The sequence below is a fragment of the Zalophus californianus genome, chromosome 6 (assembly GCF_009762305.2).
Source record: "Zalophus californianus isolate mZalCal1 chromosome 6, mZalCal1.pri.v2, whole genome shotgun sequence".
NCBI lineage: Eukaryota > Metazoa > Chordata > Mammalia > Carnivora > Otariidae > Zalophus > Zalophus californianus.
This window is the reverse complement of record NC_045600.1, coordinates 63,891,094-63,899,573: the sequence shown is the minus strand read 5'-3', so window position 1 is coordinate 63,899,573 and position 8,480 is coordinate 63,891,094. Positions and strand designations below refer to the sequence as shown.

The window sequence follows — 8,480 nt, the reverse complement described above, 5'->3', positions numbered from 1 at the left end:
ATAGTGTGAGCTTGGAAAGTAGTACAAATTTGGAATTGAAATTTTTTTTTCATTTTAATTTCTGATAGTACAGAAAATGTATAAAGCAACTTGAGATTTACTTGTGATTCAATGTTATGAAATGACCACTGCAGCACAGATTTTACATGTTATCTATTTGCCTTGTAATTTTAGGTTGAATTCATTGAGAAACATCAAGTCAGCAACAATAAGCTAATTTTGAAAACAATTCAGTGTTCAGTAATGGTGGTTGGGGTGGGTCCTCTAATTCAGAAAAATTTCAAATCCTGGCCCTGACAAATTCATGAAATTTATAATAGATAAGTATAAAAATTGATGAAGTCCACCATTGATACTGCTCATTTAATAACACATGATAGGTTCAAATATTTTCTGTAAAGGGACCTGCTGTTAAATAATACAGTGAATAACCATGAATTTGAAGGCTTTACATTGCAAGAGCTTGATAAATTTGTCCAACAAAGCTTCTTTCTGTTCTATACCTATATTTTACCACCATCAGTTGTAAGAACAGATTCTATTTAAGGTTGTATTGAACATTTTCTCAATTTTCTTTGGCTGTTTCACAAAATATCCATAGAGGTTGTTTAATCAGTTCCAAACTCAGCATTGATTGAGTAGATAGTAACTGAGCAGTATTGGTAAGATCTACGACTCAAGGAAAACCATTTGGAATTCTTTGCATTGTTTTTAAATGGATGTTACCTAGTGTTCTAAACTAAGCAATTGTTCTCACCAAAAAGCTAATAGTCTTCAACGTTTCCTCTGCACACATTCCTTTGGCTGCTGTAAACATGATTTCATTAACTCACCGCATGTTGTTTCTACTGTCTCTTCAAGGAAATTGAAGAGGAGCATTGTGTCATCTAATTCTATAATGCCAGTGTTACTCGAGGGATACCAAAACTATAAAAGAATATTAGAAGAAAACTACAGACCAATATATCTCCTGAATATAGATTAAAAAAAATTCTTACCAACAATTTAGCAAGTTGAAACAAGCAATATACAAAAAGGATAATATGCTATGACCAAAGATTGCAGGATTGCTTTACCATTCGAAAATGAATTATAAAATATTAGTGAAATTGGCACAGTAGATAACTCCAAGGGCCATCCCTCCAAAAAAGAAAGACAAATCAAGCATTTTATGTGAATATAACACATGAAATTTGAAAGGAAAGGAGCCAAACTTAGTTATACAAGTTTATTTTTTTTCCACAGTTCCCACCCTTATGCTACATTTGCCTTACAGAAAGTCAAAATCCTATACAGTTAGAATGCAAGTGGGATTTCATGATAACAAGAAGGGATTTCCGTTTATAATAATGCCAGGTAATATCATTTGGACCAATCCTTTAGCTGAGGACACCTAGGGAAAAAATGGACAAATTTGCTTCAAAACATCAATATGAAGGCCATCAGAAAAACAAACAAGATCAGCATTCCTGGCTGGCTCAGTCAGTAGAGTGTGCAACTCCGGATCTCAGGGTTCTGAGTTTAAGCCCCACATTAGTTGTAGAGGTTACTTAAAAAAAAAAAAAAAAAAAAAAAAGCTAACAAGATAGCGAAGGATTATAGCCAGCAATAGGGGGAGAAAAAAAATGGCAACGTAGATAAACCTGCTTTTGGCCTCCAATTATTTAGGAGGTAACTGAGAATCTGAATAATGCTTTGATGGCCTTGTATAGTTATAGATGGACAGGAATTAGATTTCAAGACCTCAAACTGTTTCTACAGTTTTGCAAATTTGATGTCTTACACAAAATAAGTTGTGTACAGACAGCATGAATTAAAACTAACAACACAGACTATATGCTAAGCCCAAGGAAATAAATGTCAAGAATTTCAGCAGATGACTACAAAAGCCCAGAAAAATACCAAGTGGAAGTTAAAGAACCCAGAAATATATTAGCTGAATTTAAGGACTCAAAGGATTGGCTTACAGATTAGACACAACTGAAAATATAATTCATGAATTCCAGGTGGTTAATAGAAAATATAATAAAAGATTGACAACAGAAAATACTAAAGTATAGTAAGAGGAAAGTTTTTTTTTTTTTTTTTTTTGGAAAGATCTTATTTACTTATTTAACAGAGAGAGACACAGCGAGAGAGGGAACACAAGCAGGGGGAGTGGGAGAGGGAGAAGCAGGCTTCCCGCGAAGTAGGGAGCCTGATGCGGGGCTTGATCCCAGGACCCTGGGATCATGACCTGAGCCGAAGGCAGACGCTTAACGACTGAGCCGCCCAGGTGCCCCAAGATGAAAGTCTTATCATAAATTTAATTGAACTTTCCAGAAAGAGCAGAGACAGTAAGAAGCAATACATGACTAGATAACAGCTGAGATCTTTCCACAACAATCAAGACCACAAACAATTGATTAAAGGGCTGTGAATCAATGGAAAGCAGGAAAATACATACCAAAGCAGATAAAAATAAAACTAAAATTAGACTGAGAATTAGATAAAAGCAACAAGAGAAAAAGGATTGAAAGCGTACCACTTGGACTACAAGTGGCTTTCTCAATCAAAATATTAGAAGCCAAACAACGTGAAATATCTCCCTAAAATTCAATAGCAAAAAAAAAATAGCCTTTAAGAATAAAAGTAAAAGACATTTTCAGATGAAGTAGAAAATGCTCTTAAAGTGAAATACTGAAGACTGTTTTTCAGGCAGAATGAAACTATCCCCCGGTGGAATGTTGATATGTAGGAAAGAATGAAAAGCAACAGCAATGGTAAATATGTGGGTAAATCTAATGTTAAGTAAAAAGTGTAACATTGAAGCCAATGGAAAGGGGGAAAAATGGAATAATAAATGCTTAAAAAGAGAAAAGGAAACAAATAGGACAAAATATATTATGATACATTTAGATCCAAACGTATTAAGTACATTGAATTTGAAAAATTAATGTTCTAAATAAGTGATATGGGAAGTCAGACTGGATTCAGAAAATGACAAAATCACATTTACAAGGGCCACACCAAAAATCATAAGGATGGGGTGCCTGGGTGGCTCAGTCAGTTAAGTGCCTGCCTTCGGCTCAGGTCATGATCCTGGGGTCTTGGGATCAAGCCCCACGTCCAGCTCCCTGCTCAGTGGAGAGCCTGCTTCTCCCTCTCCATCTGCCTGCCACTCTGCCTACTTGTGCTCTCTCTCTCTGTCAAATAAATAAATTAAAAAATCTTAAAAAAAAATCATAAGGATACAGAAAGATTAAAAGGAAAAAGATGGTATTATAAACAAATGAATGTCAATATATTTGAAACTTTGAGTGAAATAGAAAAATTCCCCCAAAGTACAACATATTAAAACTTACATGAAAGGAGTAGGAATCACTAATAGTTTGATATCTACTAAAATGAATTTATAACTTCAAAGTTTACATGCATTCATAGGCCCATATAGTTTTGCTGGTGAATTTTGCTAAATAAGGAAGAAATAGCACAAAATTTTTAGAATGTCTTTAGTAGAATTGAAAAAGGAAACACTTGAATTGATTTTATGGGGCTAACATAATCTTGATAAGTAAATTCAACAATGACATAATTATAGGGCGCTATTATGTATATAAGTGAAAAATCTAAAAATATGTTTAGCAAGATGTTAAAAGGAAAATACAGAATTGGTTTAACTTTCAAAAATCAGTCACTGTAATGTGCATTTATAGAATAAGAGAAAAAGTATATGACTATGTCAATAGATAAGTATAAAGCACTTTATAAAAAAGATATATCATGCAAATACAAAGAGCTGATGTTGCCATACTATTGCCAGACAGTAAAATGTAAGGTAAAAAGCATTACTAAAGATAGAGAACACTTACTAATGATAAAGGTTTAATTCAGCAGGAAGAGATAGCAATTCTAAATTTGTAAGCACCGAGCAGCATAGCATTGAAATACATAAAGCCAGAACAAATGTTAGAAATACAAGGAGCGCTAGATCTCCACCATCCAAGTAGATTAACACATGGAATAAGCAAATTAAATAACAGTAAAGGTATCAAAGATTCAACATGATAAGCAAACATGACATAAAGGGCCCATATTAGATACTGCACCCAATAACTGTAAATAATTATGTGAAACTACTACAAAATTGAATATATGCTGAATCACAAAGGAAATCTCAAATTTCAAAGATCAAAATCATATAGAGTTTGTTCTCTGGTTATATTAAAATTAAGATAAAAGTTAACAGCAAGATAAGAAAATCCCTGAATGTTTGGAAATTAAGCATATACTTGTAAAAAAAGTTCGTGGGTGAAAAAGAAAATAAAAAATGGAAATATTTTGAACTAAAAGATAATGAAAACATCAAATCTTGTGGTATGTTGAATTGTGGAGATTTATGGCTTTGCATACATATAAACAGAATCCATAGTTTGAATTCATGTATTAGGAAGCCTAAATTATCAGCAGGGAGAAAAAAATAAAAACTAATGAAGTAGAAGAAAAATGCACAGGGTAAATCTTTAAGAAGATATGAGTTGTGAGGAGCTTTGAAAAGAAATAAGCAGTTGCCTATATTTTTAGAAAGGCCCTTATGACAGTACATTCAATGGTACTGGAGGAATCCGTGATGGGAAAAGACAACGTGGAGTTTATGGAATTCCCCAACAGGAGAATTGCAACACAGACTCAGGGTTTTGGAGCAATCCACACCGTCTCCTATAGAGTATTATATACAATTCAAGAAGTCCTTTGTATGCTTCTGCACCCTGGAAAAGAGCATGACCATGACTATCAAGTAAACCACGTGGCCAGAACTATCTAAGATGAGTTACGTTCTGTCAGATGGACCCAGCAGCAATCTATCACAAGACGGAAGGGGTACATCTGTGATTGGGCATTAGTGCCAGAGGATCCAATTAAGTTGCACAAGCAAGTAGTCCTCATCCCTCCTATGTCATCAACTACTGTTGCCCTAGTGCCTTTCTCAGTTAAAAATCATGTCCATATGGCAGCCATGGAAGTGCACTGCTCCAATCTTTCAAGAATTGGGGCGCCTGGGTGGCTCAGTCAGTTAAGCAGCTGCCTTGGGCTCAGGTCATGATCCCAGGGTCCTGGGATCGAGCCCCACGTCTGGCTCCCTGCTCAGCAGGGAGCCTGCTGCTTCCCTCCCTCTGCCTTGCCACTCTATTTGTGTTCTCCCTCTATCTCTCTGTCAAATAAATAAAATCTTAAAAAATCAAGAATTGCCTCTAGGATTGCAGTCAACTGATCATTCTCAGCTGATGCACTCCCAGAATTCACTACATTTAAACCCAAGACATACTATTCTTGGGCACCTATAGCCAATGATCAAGTAGTGAGTGGGCATGGACAGATATTAGGAGCCAGACATTTCTGTATTCACCAAGAAAGACCCTGTGGCCTTGCATTTTCTAAGAATGAGGGATGTTTTGTTTGTTTGTGTTTTTTAGATTTTATTTATTAGAGAGAGAGAGAGAGCTGGGAGTACAGAGGGGGAGGGAGAGGGAGAAGGAATCTGAAGCTGACTCCGTGCTAAGGGCTTCAGATCCCACGACCAACCGCGAGATCATGACCTGAGCTGAAAACAAGAGTCAGAGCCCCAACTGACTGAGCCACCCAGGTGCCCCTTGACTGTCGGGAATGTTTTTATGAGAGGGACACCAGTATTACAGGGTGTTTATTGATGGTTCTTCTCATCCACAGGCTGGGAATGATAGTAGGAGAGATGGTCACAGAATTGAGCTCATTCATAGCAATAGGAATAATGGCATCTCAAAGCAGGTAGCACACTCAACTGCCAGAAGCCACAGAGCCCTACTTACCATAATGACCTGCAAGGTTGGAGAGATAGCCATAAGGGCTTAACCAGGAAATTGTGGAGATAGGTAAAGAACATGGCAACCCTCCGGGCAAAAGAGATGAACATTCAATGATGGTGCTACTTAACATCTAAAATACTCTTAAAGAGCAAGTGTGGAGAAGCAAGAGGCCAAGAGCAACCTCTCCAATAAAAGTTAAAATCCCTTGTTCAGTTCCCTGAACTGAGCCAGTATTCAGACCCAGAACCAACTGACTAACAGGTGAACAGATCACTAGGAGGAAAGACCCTACAATATCCCAGCAAGTAAATATTAGAAGATCTCCCTTATAATTTCCTAAAATGGCCTAGGCTATTTAGGTAGGTGATTGACTGTACACTGGGGAAAATGGAGGATCTCACATTTTGAGGAATATTAGACACAAGGTCTGAGTTGATGTTTGATGCCTTAAGACCCCTTTGTTAGGATGGGGGGTACATAGGGGCCAAGTAACAAGAGGAACTCTGTCCAAAGTCCAGCTTATAGCGGATCCACTGTTTCAACAGACCCCCACAGTGGTTATTTGACTGATCCTAAGTGTGTAATTAGGATTGACATACTTTGTGGTTGGACTAACCCTCATGTGGTCCTTGGCTTGTGGAGTAAGATTTCTCATATAGTGAGAAAGCCAAGATATGATCCTATCTTCAACCTTTAGTGAAGATAGTAAAGAAAATACATTATCTCATTCTAGAAATGGGAGTGGCAGGGATTAGTGCCACCTTTAAAAATGCAAAGTGTGGTAGTCTCTATCAAACCTCTATTTAATTCACTAGTCTGGCTCCTGAAAAAACCAGGTGGATCCTGAAGAATGTAGACTTACTAAGCTCAACCAAGTAGTAGCCCTAATAACAGCTTTTATGTTAGACATGATATCATTGTAGAGCAGATTAATAAGTCTTGTGATACATATTATGTGGGCATTGATTTGGCAAGAATGAGACTATATCCAGTTAAGAAAGAGAATCAGAAATATTTTGCATTCATGTACAGCAGACAGTACTCATTTACAGTTCTACTTTAAAACAATGTCAATTCTCTTAACATCTGCTATAATGCATTTTGAAGAGATCTGAGTATCTGGACATCATATGGAACATCACTTTGATCCATTCTATTGATGTCATGCTGTTCGGGCAGGATAACTGAAAGATAGCTAGTATGCTGGAGTCTTTGATAAGATAATATACTCCAGAGGAAAGAGATAAACCCAATAAGGATCAGGGAATTCTCATTTCAGTAGAGTTTTTAGGAGTCTAGTGGTCAGGCTAGATATTCCCTGCAAAATAAGAGAATATTGCTGCATCTTGTATCCCATGGAAGCACAGCACCTGGTAGGCTGCATGCTCTGAAGGCAACGTATTTTACACCAAATTTTCTCAATTTTGGCACTACTGGACCAAATAATTCTTTAGGAGTTGTATTGTGCATTGCAGAATGTTTGGCAGTATTCTTGGCCTCTACCTAAATTGATGCCAGTAGTACTCCTCCTACTCTAGTCATGAAAATAAAAAATTGCTTCATACTGCCAAATGTCCACTGGGGAGCAAAATCATTCCTGGTTTAGAACCATTGTTATATACCTAGAAATTTTGCTTTGACCCACATACCAAGTGATAGGGAAAACTGCCAGATTTCAGAGTGGTCCAAATAGCAAAGAGTTCCATAGAAGGTACAGGCTTTGGTATACACAACTCTGCTACTTGGGCCATACTATCCAGTAGACCCTGTGGTGTTGGAGGTATCAATAATGGGAAAGATACAATGTAGAGTTTATAGAAAAGTCTTAAAGGGATGATTAGAATTCAGGTCCCTGGATTTCTGGAGCAAAGCTATGTCATCTGGAATATAAATTACTATGTCTTTTGAAAAATAGCTCCCAGCATGTTCCTGGGCTCTTGTAGAGAAAGGAACACTCAACCATGGACACCAAGTGACCATGCATCTGGGACTGCCCATAATGAGTGGGTTCTGTCAGACCCTTAATTCATAAACATGGGACCTCCCAGGATCGCGTCTGGAGAGTGGTTAGTATTCTGCCAGCTTCGGAGTCGGGAGGGAAAGCAAGCCTGGCAGAGGTACCCATTCCATTCCCAGTTTGTTCAGTAGCTGGTGATTGGAAGACACTCTGCAACAATTTTCAAAAAAAAAAACAACAAAAAAACAAAATCAAAAAAATCAAAAAAACAAAACAAACAAAATTCATAAAGATGGGCAGGCCCAGCACCAATCTACTGTAAGAGAGAAATACTATATTTGGGATCATACCCGAGCAACTAGAAAGCACAAGTAAGGTTTTAAGCAAGTAGTTCGGATCCTTGTATTACCCATCACAGCTCACATCTGTGGCTGAATTAGGGGCCTCCTATGACCAGCTGAAGGAGAAGAAAAAAAATACACAAGCATGGTTTACAAATGGGATACTTCAGTAAGTGGATACAAATTGATAATAGATGTAGCTATAATATAACCACCCTTGGGAGTGGTCTTGAAAGACAGTGGTATAAGAAAATGTTCCAAATGGGTAGAACTATGAGTGGTGCTCCTGGTCATTCACTTTTTGTAGGAGAAGTAATCTGAAGTGAGAAAATCTATGGACATACAGGCAGTGGTGAATAG

The 8,480-nt window shown here is 37.3% G+C and overlaps 1 non-coding gene across 1 annotated transcript; it reads left to right on the top strand.

The window, feature by feature from the left end:
- The first annotated feature begins 7,860 nt into the window (after positions 1–7,860).
- LOC113910790 lies at positions 7,861–8,000 on the top strand. Its single transcript, XR_003516276.1, has one exon. It is a non-coding gene; the product is annotated as a small nucleolar RNA SNORA7 (small nucleolar RNA).
- Positions 8,001–8,480: the final 480 nt, after the last annotated feature.